This window comes from Cygnus olor, chromosome 1 (genome assembly GCF_009769625.2).
Source record: "Cygnus olor isolate bCygOlo1 chromosome 1, bCygOlo1.pri.v2, whole genome shotgun sequence".
NCBI lineage: Eukaryota > Metazoa > Chordata > Aves > Anseriformes > Anatidae > Cygnus > Cygnus olor.
The window spans coordinates 165,754,604-165,773,357 of NC_049169.1; the positions used below are offsets into that span (position 1 = coordinate 165,754,604).

The 18,754-nt window shown below is 42.9% G+C and overlaps 1 protein-coding gene and 1 long non-coding RNA gene across 7 annotated transcripts in view; one reads left to right on the forward strand and one right to left on the reverse strand.

The window, feature by feature from the left end:
- Window positions 1–3,483: 3,483 nt before the first annotated feature.
- LOC121061489 lies at window positions 3,484–9,280 on the reverse strand. The gene is made up of 3 exons (XR_005815122.1): window positions 9,029–9,280; window positions 7,892–8,045; window positions 3,484–5,366 (listed from the first exon to the last, which is right to left on the reverse strand). It is a non-coding gene; the product is annotated as an uncharacterized LOC121061489 (long non-coding RNA).
- A 24-nt stretch (window positions 9,281–9,304) lies between these two features.
- The window catches only part of KLF12 (Kruppel like factor 12), a 246,828-nt gene continuing 237,378 nt past the window's right edge, over window positions 9,305–18,754 (forward strand). Inside the window, exon 1 of one of the 6 annotated variants that reach the window (XM_040540371.1) lies at window positions 9,305–9,429. The gene's annotated coding sequence lies outside the window, so the exon portion shown is untranslated. Of the gene's footprint in view, window positions 9,643–12,225; window positions 12,248–18,754 lie in introns of those variants that run through there. The other 5 variants (XM_040540379.1, XM_040540395.1, XM_040540342.1 and 2 more) reach the window with 5 other exon arrangements.

The following is an 18,754-nucleotide window of genomic DNA, read 5'->3' on the forward strand; positions in this document are numbered from 1 at the left end:
GGAATGACCAAATCAATGTCAAGAGAGCCAGAAGCCACAAGGAAGCAAAATGCGCTTCTCAGTATTTTCTGAAGTATGTGGCACAACAAGATATCTGGCAATGAAAATTAAATTTATAAATCTGTTTTAGGATGGGATGAATCGGACCCTAGAGATGAGTATCTTTCCCCATTAGAGAGGGGGTAAGGGTGTTTGGTCCCGATGTAAATACCTACAGTCCACATTTAGTCTGAAATATCCCAGTCCCTCAGGCAAGCACATCTAATGTACGGAACTATGCTGGAAGATAAGGGAGGTAGGGGATACACCACCTACATGCCCACTGTATGTTATTATTATTGATAACATATATTAAAGCATCGTACATTAAAATGTGCTTATTACACACTGTATTATATGCCACGCATATATTATTGTTGGAATACCAACACATCATTTTGAGATGTGAGCTGATTCAGCCCATAGCTAAGGTGCTCAACTTGTGGAGAGAGTACCTGGCTGTGAATCGCAATCCTATAAAGCTGTTTGCTTGCAGCCCACGCTTAGGCACTTTAAGTCCTGAGATGAGGGAGATGCTACTATATAACTGTTTTCTGTCATTCTTCTTGGTTAGTTTAAGAGGCTTCCTGCTCTGTACTCTGGCTGTTGTGAATCTGAGGCACCTAATTCTCACCATGATATATACAGAATTGATATTTCACACTGCATGTTATGAATTCAGTACCAGGAGCCTACAAGTTATATGTGGGGAAACTCAGTATTGTCATGTTGTTTGTAGATGCAAAGCCAGGTGTCTGAAAGTTAAGCACAGTAGCAGCTAGCCTGTAGGCTTGCAAATTTTGCTGGATTTAGCCTGTCGTCTGTGAAACACGGAAGCATTTGGAGCAGTGCCAAATAACTGTCTGGTTCACTGTCTATATCGAAGGGTGAATTCTCGCGCTGAGATTTACTTCGAGACAGTCTGGGGGAAAAGAAAAAAGAGGGGGGGATATTCAGAAATATTAAGGGAAAATTATGTCATCAATTCTATCATAATAGCATTATGCAAAGCTCTATAATGCTATTAGATGCATGAGTTTTTTGTATGATGGGGTGGCAGGTGTGGTTATAGCTGTGATGATGATGAGGGAAATAGGCAGCAGTTTCCTTCTTGGGTCATCCTGATCACTGAAGTCTCCCCATTTACACTACTGGGAGAGCAACCTGCTCCACCCACTCTTTCCTTAAGAAACCGCTTCCCTAATGAAGTGGGAATACATAAAATTCTGGAAGTTGGTGAGGAAATTTTGAAGATGCAGCCTCCCTTTGCTGCTGTCTGCCTCCCTTTTGCTGAGAAGAAATGTTGAGTCTGCAGCACCTCAACACAGAGAAGCCCCTGGCTCTGCAATGCACTTCCAAACCTCCGCCCACCAGAGCCTGCATTTCTTCATGTCTTGGTGGCACAGGCAGGTTCCCTCCTGGCTCCAGTGCTTGGACAGGAGTGAGGAGGAGCAGTGGACGTCCTGGACGCTGGGGCTGTGGGGTGTGTTGCAAGCAGCCCGGGGCTGTCCAGCTTCAGTGTAACTTTGCACTGTTACATAAGACAGACAAAAGATGTGGTAGCAGAAGAGGGGCACTCCTGATTATGTTTTAAAAATGACAAGAAAGCGTGCTCAAGAGAAAACACGCAGCAGACTGAAGGAAAAGGACGAAGCTGCCTTTTCTCTCTACCCCACGGCTGGCCTCATGCTCCGGTGTGTTTCCATGGAGGCTGTTGCTGTCACTGCATGGCTCATGCTGGAGTGTCACATTGGATGGGAGCCAGCTCAACAAGAAAAATAAAGTGAGTTTTTAAGAGGTAACGTGGTAAATGTTCTCAGTCTGGCTACCAATATGTGCTGTCTAGCCTGAGGCGCGCAGCACATATGGGTGAAGCTACTGAAGTTTGGTACTTTTAACTTCTCAAGTCAATTATTACAAAACCAAAAGATACACATTAGACTAATTGAGAGGGGGGAAAAAAAAAAAGAAAAGAAAAAAAAAGGTAGGTGAGGAAAGGCAAGGCCTAGCGGTCTGATCTCTACAGACTGTCACCAGCGATTTCTGAATTCTTATTCCAGGGCTTACAGGCTTTTCCACATACCGGGGGATTTTCCCTGCTGATCAGGCACAGGCAGAGCAGGCAGCTGTTCGCAGCAGCAGACTGGGTTGCAGAGAAGCCCAGCCAGGCTGATGGTGCCCAGGCAGGTGACGGTGTCCAGGGCAGTGGCAGATGCTGGCATTTGGGCCACCTGCTTCGGGCAGCTGCACTGGTGCCGCTGCCCTCCCTCTCTCCCAGCAGCGGCCTGGCTCCAGCTCCTCCTTCTGTCCTGGAAATTCAATTTTACCTCCACTGCTGAGGCTTGGATGAGCTCTGATGTTAGGTGCTCTGTTGAGAATTTGACCTGCCCTCCTGAGGCTCCGTTAGAAAGAGCAACTTTAAAATCAGGATATAGGTGATGTCTGCTCTTGGGAAATCTGCTCTTCTCTCACTTAGGGTCTTTCAAGGCACTTCAGCAGTCATTTCACAGTATGCCCCTGGGCTTCTGGGACAGCATCACAACCTCCTTCTCTTTCTCCCATCTGTCAGCTCAGTAGTGACAATAGGGCAGACTGGAGTTCCTTTCAGCTCATTCGATTTCTATGGCTAGCATTTGCCAAGTGCTCAACCATTTGTAGAAATCATGTCATCAGTTGTCATTAGATCATTAGAAAGAGTATTGATAACTGGTATTTTCTGAGCTGTGCAGCCACTCAAATTCATTCTCTTAGTTTAAAAAAACAAAACAAAACAAAACAAAAAAAACCCCGTGATGTTAAGTAAGAAATTGCAACAAAAAGATGCTTAGGTTTTTCAGCTGTTAGATTGATACTCAGTGGCACAATGATTAATAATCTGTGAAATTCCCTGTTTAAAAAAATTATTACACAACCCACCCCAAAAATTTATTCATCTGACATGTAATATGTATAACCGAGTCCAGATGAAGCCTCTCAATGCTTGTGAGCCGTCAACCTTTAATCCAGAAAGCATAAAATCCAGAAAGCTCCATGATAATTGATATGTATTATGCCGAGGTACAACAGCAGGCATTGCAAGCCCAGCTAATGAAGCAGAGGTGTTGAAAAGAAGTATTTTCCCTGTGTCCCAATTCCATTATGATTCCGCATCTTTTCCATTCTTGAGGCTGGGCAAGTATCGTCAGAATCCAAGAGATTCTGGTACTGGAAAAGCTACGTTGTGTGGCCTTGAAATCAAACAAAAGTTATCAACATGAATGTCTAAGTTATACAAGAATGTGTCTGCAAAACAGGGTGAAATATGGGAATGGAGAAATGCTGTCTGAGTAAAGAAAAAGCACCTAAGTGCTTATTTGCTTGGAGATTTATTCTGTTGTAATTTATTTATTACCTCCACGGAGAACAAAGAACTTTTCTGAATTAAAAACAACTGGGAAAAAATAAAACACATATGGCAAAACATTTATGGCAAAACATAACTTCTTGAAAATATTTGTTATACCTAACACCTGACAAGAAAAGCATAGAAGATTGTTATGATAATATCAGCAAAGAAGACATCCCAGGTGTGTTTGGCTGCCTACTAAGTAGGAAATCAGATAGGTTTGAGGCACACAGCTGAATGTGCTCCATTGCTACCCTGTCTGCAAAACACTTCTCAGTCAAATGCGCAAAACCCAAGCACTTCTGCAACATTTCTTCCAGCTTTGAGCCTGGAAAGGTCCCCCAGTGCAGAACTTCCTTTGTAGGCTGTTACCTGTTACAGGGAACAAATTAGACGTGGCTGATTTTGCAGAGAACCTGTGGAATGCAACATCTCTAGGAGCCACAAAGAATGCAACATGGTGGGAGCTTCAGGGAAAATTTCCAAAGATTGTCCCATGCCAAGTCGCTACCGTACCAAAAGAGATGTAGTGACTTTAATGCTCATATGGGAATACAGTATGTCTCTCTTTATAAAACACTGTCTAAAAGATCACCATTTTTTTTTTTGTCTCCTGAACAACCAAACAACACAGTATTCAATACAGTGAGCTGAGATAATGGAATTGAACACAAAGCTTAGAACGATGTAAGAAGTTTTCTCAGAGTGCTTTTTAAGTCCATCAACTCAGCTGCAAACTATGGAGTTTTGAAGGGAAAATCCAGAGCAACCCATTCCATTCCTAGGCTTGGAATTGACATGGTGTCCAGAGCCAGGAAGTGCTTTTCTCCAGTTCTTTTTTCTTACAAAAATACTAACCAAACGTTGAAGAGCTAAAAAACAAACAAACAAACAAACAAACAAACAAAAAACACAGTATCTTCTCTCCCAGAACATGTTCCTTGATGACTTCCTACTCCCCATTACCTTCTGCCAATGTCAGATTACACTAAGTAAGAAACTGTCCCTCCTGTTGTTCTAGAGGTAGTCTCTTAAATAAGATAATAATGCTTTAATGGCTCTTGCTAAAAGAAGGCAACTTTCAAAAAATAAAAAATAAAATAGTGCATGATCTCAATCCAAGGTTATATAAAGGGCACACAGCTTTTAGACCAAGGGAGTAGAGCTTTAATATTACATAGCTCCACTTTCCTAGAATATGTATCTTGGCAACATTGCTAATCTAAATCTGGCAAATTGAATATTTTGATCTCTATCCCTGGAGAAAAACATACACCTATTATATTAGATTATAATTTTCCTCTTCTGTGCAGTGTAGCTGAACTACTCTCCACTATGCCCTTTATTATATCAGAGAGGTTGTATAGTATACACTAAGACTGCCATTTATGCAGTGACCTAGGTGTTTGTTTTTTTTAGGAGAGTGGGCTGAAGGAACGGATTCCCTGATCGTCTGTCTAAGAGCAAACAACTGGTTTATACAAAGTACAGGAAAACACAAATGTTGCTTACATTATGAAGCTCTGATTTTCATACCTGAGGAATATTACTGTCGATGTTTCAGTGAGTCATGTGAGATATGGTAATGTCACTTGTGAGTCATGCTTCTGTGTTTCAAATTGGCCATTTTGGTTAATGGCCACCTAGAAGTTGACTGTAAGATACCCTAGCATTCGATGTTACAGGCCCATACATATCGATACGCTTTATAACTAGATTTAAAGAAACAGAAGCTGATGTCCTTGCAGCAAACAATTTGCAATCTAAAGCTTGATGACCATGGCTCTCAAAAAGAGGGGCAAGCACCATTTATTTGTGTTGAGCCTTACACCAATTTGGGCATACAAGGAGCTGAGGAAGTACTTGGCAGAGGATCACAGGCTGGATTGCAAGACAGCAACCATATCCGAAAGGCTGATGAATCTGCTGATGTGGTCAATTCCTTGGAAGAAAAAAAAAAAAAAAAAAAAAAACACATTTACGTGCCTTTATACAAAAGGGAAGGCTTGTGAAAGAAATTAGCAACACAATCCCTCAACTGCAGGTATTTGAATTGATTACCTGTCAACCCAAAGGTTTCCCCAAGTTCAGCAAATGAACACAATCTGTCTTCTAAAATATATCATGTAATTTGTTAAAGCTTTTTGTCTAACCATGCATCCCAAATAAAAAAGCACTTAGTTTTTGGTTTGGGTAGTAAGATTGACTTTTTTTTTCCCATTTATTTGATTTTTTTAAGTTAAAACATTAAATAAAAACTGTAATGGAATAAACAATAGGTAACTTAAGAATGATTTTTTTATAACTGGTGTTAATTTAAATAACAATATCTCTCAATATTCAGCACATTGCTGATTTATTTCAGATGTATCTTTATTTGTTTCAGGCTTGCATTGTTAAAATATGCTATTGATTTTCTGTTTTCTTTTGTTCTGAGGTTCCAGTGTGCTCTCTGCTGGTGATGCCATTCCCCATTTTGAAAAACGAACGATTCTTTACTAGTTAAATAAAATAAAATAAAAAAAGGCAAAACAAAGCTAAACGTAGAAGTTGCTAAACTGTTTTCAAGAATATTTATTTGGCTATTTGCTGGATTAGGATCTAGGATGAAATGCAAATAGGATAATGAATACTGGGGAAAAATGATGAAAACACTGTATCAGTGGAGGGCTGATATAGGAGAGGCAAGAGGCTGAGGAACATGATGTAGAGATTTTATCAGACCTTCTCTTTGATAAGTTTTAGGAAACTCCTTTGAAGGAAAAAGAGCTATAGGAAGACTGAAAATAACCATCTGGGATTGTAAGTGGTGGCATTCAGTAACAATGAATTAGTAATACTGGTCTGCAGACAATATGGCAGACCTGGAAAAGGATTAGGGAAAAAAAGTCTTTCACTTGTTTACACAAGTAAACATAACTGTTGGGCCTGTGAAAAAGCAAATAACCAAAAATGTTCCACTGGCTGATTTGTTCTGGCTTCCAACATCATGTTTTTCTATTTTTAGAACTGAATAGAGCAAGGCACTTGAAAAAAAAATGTTGCTCTTTCAAAATTTAAGACTCTTGTTTCTGAAAAAATGGCATGCTAAGAAGTCCTATTGCTTAATAGGAAAATTAAAAGTCTTTCTCTAAAGAGGAAAAAAAAAAAAAAAAAAGGAAATCTGTAGAAACACTAAATGTTTTCAAAGTATTCCTGTGTTAAAAATTTAAGCCAGTACATTTTCAAGTAGACGACGAATGCTCAGCTTTGTTAATCTACAGAAGAATGGAAACAGAGGGGTCAGGTATATGGAGTGAGCCAAGATGGTGATTTAGTACGACAGCTTTTCCATAAAAGTATGTGATTGAGAACTACATTTCTCTATAAATCTGTGATATACATCAAATACTAATGTGTAATATCCCTACTTCTATATCAATCTATTGATATATAATCATGTAATACATTTCTCCCATGAATGTAGCTACATATTTTTGCTTTAGAAACTGCCCTGCAAATTCATGCATACGGGTAATAGTTCTCGGTAGCAGGCAACAGACCATGCAAACAGCCACCATAGCACATAATGAAGCTCATGGAGAACAAATTTTATCACCAAATGTCAGTCAGGCAACTTCTCTTCTAGATGGTTTCCTTAGATATATTAGATAAATGAATAAAATATTTCTTAAGTGTGATAAAATAAATATTGATGTGTTAAAATATTTTATCTGAAATCCAATGGAAATGAGCTTCGTCTGCTTCTCAGGGCACAGCCAGGTGCGTAACATGATGTTTTTCTGTTACACACCTTATCACACTGTCTACATGCAATCTTCTTCCCACTACCACCATTCATTTTTCATGTGCCAAGTATTCATTAATCCTTTAACCCCGGTAGGTGAAAACCAGTTTTTCTCTGCAGAACACTCAAGGCTGGGAAATCATCGCTCCCTGTTCCAAGTGGTTAAGAAGGATGAATGCTAACGCTCGTGTTTTTTTATTGATAAATCTGAATACAAGCTACAAATCTACCAAGGGAGTGTTTCCAGCACAGTTCTATAGTAGCCTACTTCCTACGGGATTGCATATTTTATCTTTTAAAACATGGTGTTACAATGTTAACTTTTGACTTGGGTAAAATCTTCTGAAAACTAATGAATCACATATGTAATCTCTGGTGAGCTTGTGGAGCTGGCTCTATACGTAAAGTAGTAATATAAGGAAATATGTTGTTCAGGTCATTAGACTATATTTTAACTCTGTGCTCAGTTTTCTCCAAAGGAAATGACTGCACTAGAGACAAAATAATAGCAAATCACACCTAATCTCCTTTATAGCTTGCAGAGACGTATATTTATATACACTGCTAGGTGGACTTCTGTTTATATCCGTTTTAACATTTCTTATTTGCTATTCTGTCTTTTTTAACCTTGTGAAAATCGAGATAAGATGCAGGGAGAAATAGTGAGGGGGTTACGTTACCTAAACCGTTCCAGCCAAAAGGCGGCCGAGGACCATTTATAGGTCAGCGAAGGGGAGAACGCACGAAGTGGTGCATGGATGTATTTCAGGCAGTTGGCATGAAACACGCTAAGGGAGCAGACTTTGGTTCTGGTTCCTCAGGCTTCCTGAGCAACTATTGGGGAAAGCAGCAAACATGAGTTTGTATTTACCGAAGGCAATAGCATTTAAGCAGTAATTATTTACCTCAGCTCAGCCTGGTTTTCTGTGTAAATATGCACACCCTCCAGACTTTTACAAACACGCTCAGGCAGCAGGCCCATCTACTGGACAAAGAGTCACTCTTTTCATATTTAATTCGCCCAACTACTGCTATGAAAGCTTCAGAGGTTACAGTCGGGGATCTGCTGAAGCTGTTGAGCCATGCTTGAATGCGAGGGGGTCTCGCAGCAAACTTTCCATTTTTGACATGCTTTGACCCTGCTGAAGGCCAGGGCCCAGCATGGCACCCTGACAATCGTGAAGGCCACCAAGCTTCCTGAAACTGACTTCCACACACTGCTCAGAAACCATCTTAGCAGCTGGGGCTGGTCACAGCTCACCTGTGCCCTGGCCATGCTGTATTTCCTCCCTGCAACAGGAGGCCTCAGGGAGGAGACAGAAAACAGCCGCATCGGCCTCACGTTATTAACAAGACTCTCAGACCCAAGGAAATCCCTAGGGAACTAGTTAGGCCCGCACAGTAGCTCTGACACTGGACAAACACGGGCCAGGGTGTTTCCACCAAAACATTTCGCTGCATAAGCATTCATTTGTAAGAACACTTTTGAGAAGAGATAGGGATTTAATTCTCAAAGTTTAAAGACAGAACCTCAGGATTTACATATTTCGTTTCCTATCAGGTTTAGAATAATCATTTCAAAACAGAATGGAGAGTTTTTCACAGAGTTTAATATTTTGGAAGGCTTCTTTCTCTGTGTGCTGTTACTTAAAGCCTTTTCGACCCAGCAGGCCCTATGCGGGCCAGTCTTCCCCTGAAGGAATCCCTCAGTCAGCCGAGGTGCAGCTCAGCCCTACACAGTGACCTCCACGAAAAAGAAACAACCCCAAAAACAACCAAAAAAAAACAACAACCACCAAACAAACCCAGCAACCCACCCTCACAGGCTTCTCACAAGCCTCAGCGTTAAAAATAAAAGGAGCGGGAGGGGAAGGCTGGCAGGGCTGAGCCCGCCAGGTACCCGGGCAGGGCTCTGCCCCCCTCTCTCCATCTCCCCATGCTCCCCCCTCAGCGCCCCGGGGCGTTCCCGCCGCCACCCCCGGTGCCGAGGCGCGGCCCCTTTCCCCCCCCCGGAGCCCGGCCGCCGATGGGGGCGCTCCGCCCGCCGCCCAGCACAGCGGGGCCGGGCCCGGCGGCTCGGCGGGGCCTTTGTGTGTGAGGGGAGCGGCGGCGGCTGCCGCCCCGGTGCGGCGGCGGTGGGCGAGGCGAGGCGAGGCGAGGCGGCGCCGGGAGCCTCCACCCCCGGGCCGCCCTGCCCGCGGCTCCTCATGTGACGCGGGTAAGTCAGCGGCCAGCGCCGCGCTTCCCCCCGCTGCTGCTGCCCCCATTCATTTCCCCGCAGCGGCGGCCGGCCGCCGGGGAGAGCCTCTGCCCCGGCCCCCGGGAGAGAAGGGGGGACGGGCAGACGGAGCCTGGCGGACAGACGGACAGACAGAGCCGGGGGGACCCCGAGTCGGGGGAAGGAGGCGGCTGCTCTGCGGCTCCTGCTCAGGTCTGTGCCGATTCCGTTTCTTATCAGAATAAACAGAACGTGCGCTTTATGATTATTTTTTATTATTATTTTTTCTTGTTGCCGTCCCAGTCAGCTTTCTTTAAAAAAAAAAAAATAACCGCTCGTACGAAGTGAAATCGCTAAAGAACATAAATAAAAAGGGATTTATTGGGGGTTGGGGGGTGCCGATCGGAGCGGGGCGGAGGCGGCAGCGGGGCCGCGGGGTCAGCGGCTGCCGGACGGGGGGGGCTGCGGCGGCCGTTGGCGGCCGGTAACGGCCCTACCGGACCGGGGGGCCGCCCGCCCCAACTTTCCCTCAACTTTCCTGCTGGAGGGGAGAGGGGACACCCGCACACAATAATAATAATAATTAAAAAAAGGGCGGCGAGCGGCGGGGGGGTGGGGGAGGCGCCGAGCCCTTTGTGCTGCCCCTCTGCCACCGGGACTGGGGTGTGTGTGTGGGGGGTTACGCGCACCCCTGTTACCTACGCTCACCCTTATTACCCGTCACTAAATAAATACACGCCTGAAGAGCCACGCTGAGCCGTCAGCTGGCGGCGAGGGGGAGCGGAGGGCTGTATTTACATTAAAAGCATGTGCACGGGGCGCCGGGGCGGGGGGGGGGGAGGGACGCGGCCGGGGCTGCCCGCCGCCGGCACCGGGGGGCACCGGCAGCGCTTGGCCTTTGCTTATAGGATCCCTATAAATATATACATTACATATTTTTTTATTTATTTTTTTCTCCTTCTGGCGGGGGTGTGATAGCCGGCGAGCAGCCTTTGCAGACCTTTCCGCGGTGGTCGCTTTTGACAGCGCAACGAAACCTGCTCGCGTATGTGTATATATATATAAATATAAATAAATAAAATCCCAGATATGTTACGTACTCAGGAGCAGAGCTGCTCGATGCGAGGTGCCGAGGATAAGTTTGCTTACATCATGGTTTAGCTCAAGCCTGTTAAATTCTGCTAGCCTTTGGCAGCCCCCGTATAAGTAAGTAAACCTTTTTTTTTTTTCCACCGTTTTCTGGTATTCTCCTGTTTTACCATCATAAATAAGCGATATTCTTCTTTTATGCATTTTTTTTCCCTTTTCATCTCCCGTCTTGTCTTGCCGCGGCAGGTAGCCGCGCACGGTTGGCGGCAACTTGGCGGGGCTGCCTCTCGCCGCCCTGGCATCTGGGCTCCATTTTCTGGCCGCCGGTCGGTGCCAGCCCCGAGGCGGGTGGCAGCGGCGGGCCGGGCCGGGCCGCCGGCACCATTTCCCTCACGCCGCCGGGCTGCGGCTCTCCTTCCATTTTCGCCTCCTCTTCCGAAGGGGAGACGCGAAAATCCCTCGCTGATGGGACGCGAGCAACTTGAAGCCGCTGGCTGGGCGCCTGACATCGCAAGAAGCGGAGCCCCCCGGTCCCCCTAGCCCTGGAATTCACCCTCGGGGCCGTTCCTTCTCTCCCCTTTCCCTCTCCCTCCATGGATTGAAGGAGCTGGAGAAACACTTTTTTTTTCTTTTTTTTTTTTTTTTTCCAGCCAACCTTTTCCTTAGGTTACAGGCAGCTTCACGAGGTGGCTTGTATTTATTTATTTGTTTTTTCCTTGTACCTTCTCAGTTCATGGAGTTGTGAATAGCGTTTAAAGAGGGCTGTGGAAAAAAAAATCCTGTTTTCTCTGCGGTTGCCCGGCTGTGGGGAGGACGTAGGAGATACGCCGAGGGGCGTTAGAGGAATGATTGCGTGTGCACTGGAGGGGCTGAAAGGAGTTTGGGATTTGGGAGGTGCTGTTTGGTTTCTGCTTCTGATAATGAAGCAATATCAGACATGTAAAAAGGGGGATGGGAGATGAGGTGTTACTTTTTTTTTTTTTTTAAACATATGTATCTATTTCCTCATCAATACTTAGTGACAATATTTCCAGGCTTACCCCTCTCTTGTAGAAAATCCTTTGCTGAAAAGATCCCTAAGATCCCAAGAGAGACCAGAAGAATGTTTGTAACAACTTTGAAAAATAAACTTTAAGATTCCAGGACAGGCTAATCATGTGGTCCTCTGCCAGGTATTTCTGTCGGGATTGTCTGGATCTGACTGTGCGATCTGAGCTTCACTTCTGGAGAGAGATTTAAATATTGCAGGGTTGAACTAGTTCTTCTGCCATGAAGTGGTAGAAGGGCTTAGGCTACAGGCCCGTGTTGTAGGAATCAACTTTCTGTTCAGTCTCAAGTCCACAGACCAACACGGTGCATGACTGTACCTGCCGAAATTAAATAGAAATACGGACCTTACTTCTTGAGCAAAATGTGCAATGTCTCTCTTAGATATTCAGGATGCTCTTGACCGCACCGTGGTGTTGCAGAAGCCCTCTGAAATTGGGTGGTTGTTTTGGCACTTAGGGTGTCCTGTTGTTTAGATTTTGGGCAGGCATCTGTGTGACCTGAGTAGCTTATCAAACAAAGGGAAGGCGTGTGCCTTTTCTAATCACTGGGTGAGCAGTGCCTGCTGACACTAGCCTTTCTGATGTTACAGTGCTGCGGTCTTCAAGCTTCAGGTCACTGGGTCCACTCCATGAGCTTCCCGCCACCACTGGCACCACCTTCCAGGATGGCCAACCTCCTAGTGTGTTTCTTAAGGAAATAAGTGTCATTTGTGTTGTGTAACAGGTCTGTTTGGTTCAAGATGGGTTTTGACCAAGCCTTTGCTCAACTAAAAGATACAGACGCCTTATTCAGGGTCTCGTATTAATGAAGCTGGGGAAATACTCATTTTCCCTGAAGTATTCCGTTTGTGGCTTTTGAAGAATTGTGTCTTGGTTTATTTTGTTGGGAGATGGTTGTGGTTTCCCTTTCCTTTACTTAAATATAAAGAGAAATAAAAACCCAAATTTCTCAAAATGGAAATTTCAATTTTAGAAAAGCTGAGATGGATGCGGCACTGAGACTTTGACCTTCTCAGCTCCTGACTGGTGGTTGTTTACTACAGCTGCAGCTGTGCGTCTTTGAAAGAGGAGGAGCTGCAAACACAAGCATGCTCACTTTCCCCAGCTAACAAGAAAACATATAAAGAGGCATGATGTTGAAAAGTGAGATGTAAAGAAAAGTATTAAGCCACGTTTGGGTTTTCCTTTACTTTTGTGCAGGGTATGCTGTGTATCTGAAAGATGAATTTGGGGTCTTGAAAGTGCAAACGTGAAAGCATGAAATGACTACGCTTCCTATGCAGTGAAATTTATTTTTTTTAATGAAAAATATGCTTATGGTAGAAAAGAGAAATGCTTTTATGCTGTAGTACTAAAGACACTTTTAACAGTGTTAGTCAATCAAAAGCTCCATGTAGCCTTACCCTGTGAGAACGCGCTGTTCAACTACTGAACTTTAGACAGACCTCCTGTTTCAGCTAAATGAATTTTTTTCTTAAGTCAGTAGTAAATGTGAAAATAAATGAGCAGCAAGAGTTATTTTCAAGGATTTAGTGTCACCGTGATAGCTGTACACCTAGCTATAAACCAAAGCTACGTTGACAAACTTGACTAGAGCATTGGCTAGACCTAGTACATGCATGTAATCCAGTTGTGAAAGTGGGTAAAATTGGACCAATGTGAGGAAAATTGTGCGGTCTCTTTTGGGTTATGATAAAACTGTGCTGGTGCTTTTGCATTTGCATTTGGAAGCCTTTTCCTCTGTCAAAGACCTGTTTAGATTTGGTACCCTAAAATGTATGAACTTTCTCATACTTTCTTGAAGTTTGGTGTGACTGGTTTAAGTTTACTTTGAATCCGTGTTTTTGTGTTTGCTCCCATGCAGTAACTGTAATATAAAAACAGTAGAGTATTCTTTAATTAGTTTTATATACCATTTGGTGGCACAGAATTCTTGAAAGAATACTGAGAGGCAGAAGGAAGAGAAAAATCAAGGTGGCTTTGCCAAGAAGTCAGTATATTTACACTGCACATAACACTGTGCTTGTGTGGACTTCTCTGTTCTTGATTCCAGTGTACAACCTCTTGGTATTTTTCAGAAAGCATAATCTGGACTTTGGTCTAAACCAAAAACTATAATATAAGAATATTTTGCAGCAGACATAAATGCAAAATATAATGTGATTTGAATTGAGATGTCTTTAAATTATGGCTATGCCTTCATCATGTAACTATTTCTCTCTCATTTCCTGTATTTTTGGGCAGGGATGGTGGCATAAACCATCCCAGTGTTGCTCAACTGAAATATATATGGTAAAACTTGGCTCAGGAGTGAATATATGGACTCATTTAAAATGTTTTCAAGGACTGCAGTTGGCACAGGCCAGTGTGTACATGTGGGTGCTTATTTAAGAGAAGCCGTCAGCTTGCTGTGCTCCCTCTTTGCAACATTACAGGGTGGAGAGGACTCTGAAGTCAAGCTTGGCCCACCAGTTTCTACAGGAGGCCCCTCATGGCCTCTGAATATTGCGTGCAAAATGAGTCGAGTGCTGGATCCTGTGATGTTGATTCTTCTTCCCCTTCAGTGATCTTCCTTACCTCCATTTTTGATGCTTTGTGCTGTTTTTCTTCATGCACTTTGCATCTGTGTGCATCAGCTCCTTTGTCAGAGGAGCCTCCTCAGCAGCAGGTGCAAGGGCAAGACTTGTCTAGGTGATGGGTTGCTGATTATTATTATTAAGTCTAATAAAACTACAAAGTTAAGGATGCAAAAGCTAAGGTATATCAGAACTGAAGTTGCATGTGTTAGGATCAAGGGAGATGACCCTTAACAGTTAAAGAGTATTTTAACAAATAAAGTTTGCCAAGACTATTGTAACTTGACATTTCCTCTGAATGCAATCCTAACAATGTCCAATGTCTGTATTTTTTTTTTTTAATCTCCCGGTTTGTTTATTTGTTCATAGTGTTGTGTTTTGTGTTGTTTTTTCCTGGAACACTGAGGAAGCACATTTCCTTGTGTGCAGTGGTGTTTATCCTGTTGTGGGTCACTGGTAGCGCTCACATTGACGGGCTTTGGAGTCACAGCACAGACCAGCACCACTTGAGTTAAAGCATGCCTGGTTAGCAGTAGCAAGCTTTTGTCCTCTGTGTGAACCAGCCTTCAGAGGGGGAATGAAGTACACTCTTTGCTAACGGCTGGCACGGTATTCGCTACATAGCAGAGTAACGATGGGACTCAGAAATCCCCAGCTTTGTTCCTGGCTGTGGGGTGAGCATGTTCTCGTTGTTTAAACACAGAACAATCAAATGCATGACCTTGGACATCAGCGCAGCAAAGGGGATAATTAATCAGATGATGTGTCATGTTGGAGACCCGAGTTCTGGTCCCAGTTTTGTCAGGTGTCACCTAGGGTAACCGCTTGGTTATCCTCTCTGTAAGGTGCAAGCGACGATGCTAACTTACCATTAGTGTGAGGCGTTGTCCGGTGGCCAGGGCTGCAAGGAGCACAAGGTTTTGAATGCACTGATCCTTCTGGCTATCTAAAGATAGTTTCTTTCTCTCTGCCTTGGCCCTAAAGCTCTTTCCTGGTGCATCTGCTTCCTGGGGGCTTAGCCAGGTCTGCAGTGCAGGGAGCACCGTGATGCCTGCTGGCCAGGTCGCTGCGGCTGATGCGTGGAGAATGGGGTCCATCAGGAGGGATGCTCGGGCCCCTGTGCAGAGTTGGAGATCTCACCAGCAAGCTTCTGGAAGCCTTCTTGGGCACCTGCCAGCTGTAGTTGTCAGCTATGGTGCTCAAATTGCAACATGTTGGCTGTGGAATGGGACAAGGCAACTCTATAACCCCATCAGTTTCTGTTGGGAAAGTATCAGTCATCTGTGGCTCCCTGAGGGAGAATCTTTCCAAACAAAAATATTCTTTATTTTTTAGACTTTTCCCCATTACCAAAATTGTCAAAGATACCTGATGTATTCTTGAAAATGTTGGAATCAAAGTTTGCAGAAGCAGACACTGAGAATTTCAGCTGAAATGACTGAAGGTTGTTAAATAACGTAGTATTAGAAATTTGTAACATCAAAGAGTGACTAGGATTGTTGTCATCTACTGTGAATATTATTTTTTTTTCCATGGGACTAGCATTTTCAGATGAAGTGCTAAAAATTCAGGACAGTTTTCATAGCAGATGTGATAACACGTGGTCATCCTCGTTAGCCATAGAGGTATTTAGAATTAATCATTATTAATTGCCAGTTCTTCCTTGGAAAGAAAGAAGGATGACTGTGAGTATTATTCAGTAACATCTGACATACGAATCTGGGCAGGACTTGACTTAAAATCAGAATATTTTAGAGATTCTTTTTTTGTGTTTTAATTCTCTGTCTTTGAGTGTGTGATGCTGGCATAAAACATTTTTGAATTAGCCTTGGAGTAAGGGTTGGCAGTGCATGTAGAAGAGCATGTAAAGAGCTATGATCGATGACACTTTAAAATCTTTCTAAGTGTTGGACAGTAGTTGGAGCTATTCCAGTTTCTTTTTCATAGAATCTTTCTGTTGCAGGAAAATTTAGGTTAAGTGGGAAATGAAAAGAGTTTCCAACAAAAACCCCCCTAAAACAGAGGTGGGGAAAATCACTCTTTTCCAGTTTCTGTCAATCAGTAAGACTTACAAGATGACTTAATTTTTCACAGATTCTATCTAGTCAATGAAATCTTTTGTATAGATGGTACCCAACAGCATTGTGAAAGGAAAACGTTAACAGAATGACTATTTTTTTTCTCCCTTCTGAAAAGGAAAGCATGCAAAGTCGGTCTAGTTGGCAGGCAGATTTGGAGGCTGTTAATTTAGAAAGCTTTGCCATTTTCACTTTTACTTTCCAGATCTATATTCAGCTAAATCAACATTTTGCTAAAAATGTCTTCAACATATATACCTGAGGAATATATAGCAGTAGTTCTGGGCCTTGCATTTTGAGAAGGTGGACAAACTGGTAACTTGTAATTTTTGGTTGTGACTGTTGGGGTAAAGTTTCCAATAGTCACATCAAGCAAATAATGTCATCTGCTGGGGGAGAGGAAGGGAGTGTGGGTTCCATGCTCCATGTGCCTTTTTTTTTTTTTTTGTGGCTTCCATTATTTGTCAGTTAACTCGCCACGTGCTGTGAGAGTGGGCACCCTCAACCAGGCTGTGGTTTTCTTCATTAGGGAAAGCACTGGGATCTTAGCTATTCGGTACCCGAGTCATCTTGTGGGCATGTCTATCAGCAGAAGTGAGAAATACTTGTACTTTCACATCCCTCCCAAACATTGCCAAAGTTCCACACGCGTGAAGCTTTCATTGACATATCTTCTTCCTCCCCTAGAAAAATAGGAATTAAAAATAAAAGGAGAGAGTTTTTCTTTTGATTACTTCTGACTGCGGTCAGTTTAGCTTCTTCACAACCATGAGTTCTTGTCACTGGGTGTTTAGCTATTGCTTCTTCTGCCTCTTGTGACATGCTGCACTGTCTCTCTTTGGGTGAAAGATATTGTTTTCTGACATCCTTTCCATCCTGGTGTAACACTTCCACTGATAACCTGAATGGGACAGAGTCTTGTAATAAAAAGACTTCTTTAATTCGTATTCCAGGTTGGATTTTCTGGGTCCTGGGTTATTTTAAAGCCATCTTCATTTTATGAATAGCATAGCAACTTTACTCTATTTTCCACTCTACGCTTTTTTCTTCAAAACTTTTCTTTTTGTACTGCTGTGTACACACCTGAACCTGCAGGCTAATGATGTAGTTGTCTTTTGAGCTGTGGTTGGGGTGTCAGGTGGTGATGGATGTTGTTGCTGGATTTAGTGTTAGATATTTGACATATCCTTGTATATTACTGTGGTATTATAAATAGTAACATAAATGTAGCATGAAATGCCTTTGTATCAGCTAAAAATTAGAAATATGAAAATTCTGTTGGCTGAAATGTCCTTGTGCTATACAATGTTAAAATTAATTCAGCAAAACAAACAAAAAAATTACCTATACAAAAGAATCTGTAAAAGTAATGCTTATAGAAGGGCTATATAGATTGCCATGTGCCGTGGCAATCATTTGATATGATCTAAACCAGTAATGCTTGTCAGCATTCTTCAGACATTATGGTGTTCTTAGTTTAAAGGCCGAATGATTAAGCTGCAGCTTTTATGAAGTCTGAGCATTGGCAACTGGGTGAAGTGTGGGAGTCGCGTCCTAAAAAGCATCCTGACTGCACTGCGAATGCCACAGAAAAAGTGGTGCCTAACTTGGCCAGCGTGCAAGTTCCGAAGACTTTTAAGGATTTCTGCCTGGATAAACAAGTTCACGTTTAGCCATAGCTGCCAAATTCAGTTCATTCTGACAGTTTGTAGTATGATCACTGGTTTTGGAAACCCATCGTGTTCTGTACCTCTAGTGGGAGGCATGCGACTTTGAAACAACTCTTAATTCAGGGATTTAGGAGTACTTCTAGGCTTTATTCCTGTAAAACTGTCATCATTGTTCTTGGTGTCTGGCACGGGTTTTCCTAACTCTTTGTACTGCTCTCTTCTACCTAAATGTGAAGCCCAATACTGAGAGGGGGATTTAATTCCCTGTGTCATAGGCTAAGGAACATGTCAAGTTCCCCCGATAGGGTAGCATGTGAATATGTATGTGAAATCTGTATTGACTTAGTGAAAAAGACTTTGAAAAGCGTGTCTTTAAATTGTTAACTGAAGAGTGAAGCTTCATTTTGACTTCATTGCCATCCTTGAAGGATGGTTTCAAGTGATGGTTGGTTGTTTTAAGTTTTTAGTTGATGATGGACATACTGTCATTTAAGCAGATACCAGAAGGAACTTACCATAAAGTCAAATGAAGTTATATTGATTGGCTTTGTGAAGTGAGAAGAAAAAAAAGAAATCTACACATAGGGTTGGATTGTAAATTAATTGATTTGAAGATCAGACAAGATGGTTATGATCATCTAATTCAGTTTAAATTGAGTCATCAAGAGAATATCACCTGGACTTGGATTAAGCAAGTGTTTTTTGTTGGAGCTTTAACGTTTTGTGAATACATGAGCATATCGTAGAAGACATTGTGTGATGAAGAATCACCTATATTCTTTGGTAAATGGATTCAGTGATTATAATTGCCCTAATCTTTATGCATTGTATGTACCCTGAATTTATCCATATATTTGGCTTCC